At 34.7% G+C, this 2,400-nt stretch overlaps 1 pseudogene; it reads right to left on the reverse strand.

Moving 5' to 3' along the window:
* Window positions 1-930: 930 nt before the first annotated feature.
* The window catches only part of LOC107662186 (extracellular calcium-sensing receptor-like), a 3,545-nt pseudogene continuing 2,075 nt past the window's right edge, over window positions 931-2,400 (reverse strand).

Here is a 2,400-nt window from a genome sequence, read left to right on the forward strand (position 1 = left end):
AGCCCTGAATGTGCTCTGTACAGGACATCCAGACTTAAAACTGTGACATGTAACGTCTCAGAGAAATCACTAAAACATAATGTCCTCTACAGAGGACAAAACTCCATAGATGGTAGTCAGGAGGTAACCTGTCCCTAATCTTAATCATATCACACCTCAATTGCAGCAAAAGTGTTGTGCATTAACAAAAGCTTTTACTCACTGTATAACATGTATTAAAATAATTTGTAGATTTTCAATAAGTCCATGATTGTCAGGGATTCATCACAGTCACTTCAGTCACCATCCAGGATAATTACCCGATCACAGTCACCTGAGTTCCTATTCCAGTCTTCCCCTTACCCAGTCAATAAACCATCCTGATTTGCACTTACCTGTTGTGTCTGGCCTTGCTTTGTGACAATGATCATATGAACTGAAAGTTTAATGACATATGTAAGTAATTTACAAGAAATTATTTTCTGTTAATCATTAGGTAATGTTTAATAAGGTTATTAGTTAACCATGGCAAGCACATTATATCATGTTTCTAGCTGTTTGAATATATATTAACTAACAATATGTTAAACATTATATAATGCATGTTAATGATTTATTAATGAAAGTTATTATAAAGTGTTATCAAGGACGATATGATTCATTGGCATTATTTCATTGGACCAGTACAGCAACAGTTTTTATTCATTCATTATATATATATATATATATATATATATATATTAAACTTACAATCGGCTAGCTAAATCAATAAAATGGATTTTCAAAGTCAGCGAGCACATTAACCTAAAACATTTAGGACATTTTGATTGAATCAAAGAGCAGATTTACCATGTCAAATTGTCTGAATTGAATAAATAAATCTATTTATTTATTGTTTGTCTTTGAAAAAAATAATTACATATTTGCATTGCTAATATAGACATGTTATTTTCAGTAGGACTTAGATGTACCCATCATATTTTGCTTTGTATTTTGTTCAGGCTTAAGCAGGATGATATAACATTTAGGTACAAATATGCAAAATAGCAAACCAAAGCTTGAGGCTAAAATGGCAAATATCTCTACAGCTACAGTAAATTTGCCAGGAGAACTGACATAAGCTGGAATAAATGTTGTCCATACAGCGCAGAATATGAGCATACTGAATGTGATGAATTTGGCTTCATTAAAGTTATCAGGCAGCTTACGAGCCAGAAAAGACAGAATGAAGCACAAGATAGCCAGCAGACCGATATAACCCAGCACAGCCCAGAAACCTATAATAGAACCCAGACTGCACTCAAGAATTATCTTTTCCTTATATTTCATATTTTTGTGAGGAAATGGGGGAGATATTATTAGCCAAAGCACACATATAAGTACCTGTATAAGTGTAAATGTAAGAACACTGAGTCGTTGTTGTTTAGGCCCAAAAATTTCATGACATTACTTCCTGGAAGTGTAGCCTTGAAGGCCATTAACACCACTATTGTTTTTCCCAGAACACAGGAGATACAGAGGACAAAAGTGATCCCAAATGCTGTGTGACGCAACATACAGGACCACTCAGTGGGTCGACCAATGAATGTAAGTGAACAGAGGAAACACAGAGTCAGTGAGAAGAGCAGCAGGAAGCTTAGTTCTGAGTTGTTGGCTTTTACTATGGGGGTGTCCTTCTTCTTGTAAAATAGGATGGCCACCAGTGCAGTTATTCCCACTCCAAACAGTGAGAAAAAGGCTAGCACTGTACCCATAAATTCAGTGAATGTGTGTCTTTAACACACATTTATTTTTCTCAGCATTAGACCAGTATTCTCCTGGGCACTGCTTGCAGTTAACTGAATCTAGTAAGGAAGTTGTAAGCACAAGTTAAAGAAAAAGAGAAAATAATTTTATTTCTGAACAGTAAAAGAGCAACTAACCAGTTTTCTTCAGAACTTTAAGATGGGGTGAAGTTTACTTGTCTCATTACTGATTTCTCCTTCTGCACATGGGATACAGTCATAACAGCAGACAGGTCTTCCTTTCTGTGCAGCCTTCCTAGTGCCTGGAGGACAGCTCTCACTGCACACAGACCTTGGGTTCTGCATGTAAGTAAGTAAGTAAGTAAATAAATAAATAAATATATAAAATACATATATTAGTAATAGTGATCACAGAATTTTGTGACTTTTACTGTCACTTTGTTCAAATCTCAAACTCTTTTTTTTTTTTTTTTTTTTTTTGTAAAAATCAATATTTAATCAGTGGTCAATAGGGATGTAACGATTAACCGCGAGCCGGTTTAAAATAGATTAAAATATGTGACGATTCAAATCGGTTGAGATGCTAAACAAATCGCAAATTATTTAGGTGTAGGAGTTTATATGAATGCATGTCTGAGGGGAACTTACTGTCTTTAGAAAAGTTTAGATGGTATTT

The sequence above is a fragment of the Sinocyclocheilus anshuiensis genome, unplaced genomic scaffold (assembly GCF_001515605.1).
Source record: "Sinocyclocheilus anshuiensis isolate Anshui unplaced genomic scaffold, SAMN03320099.WGS_v1.1 scaffold1245, whole genome shotgun sequence".
NCBI classification, from domain to species: domain Eukaryota; kingdom Metazoa; phylum Chordata; class Actinopteri; order Cypriniformes; family Cyprinidae; genus Sinocyclocheilus; species Sinocyclocheilus anshuiensis.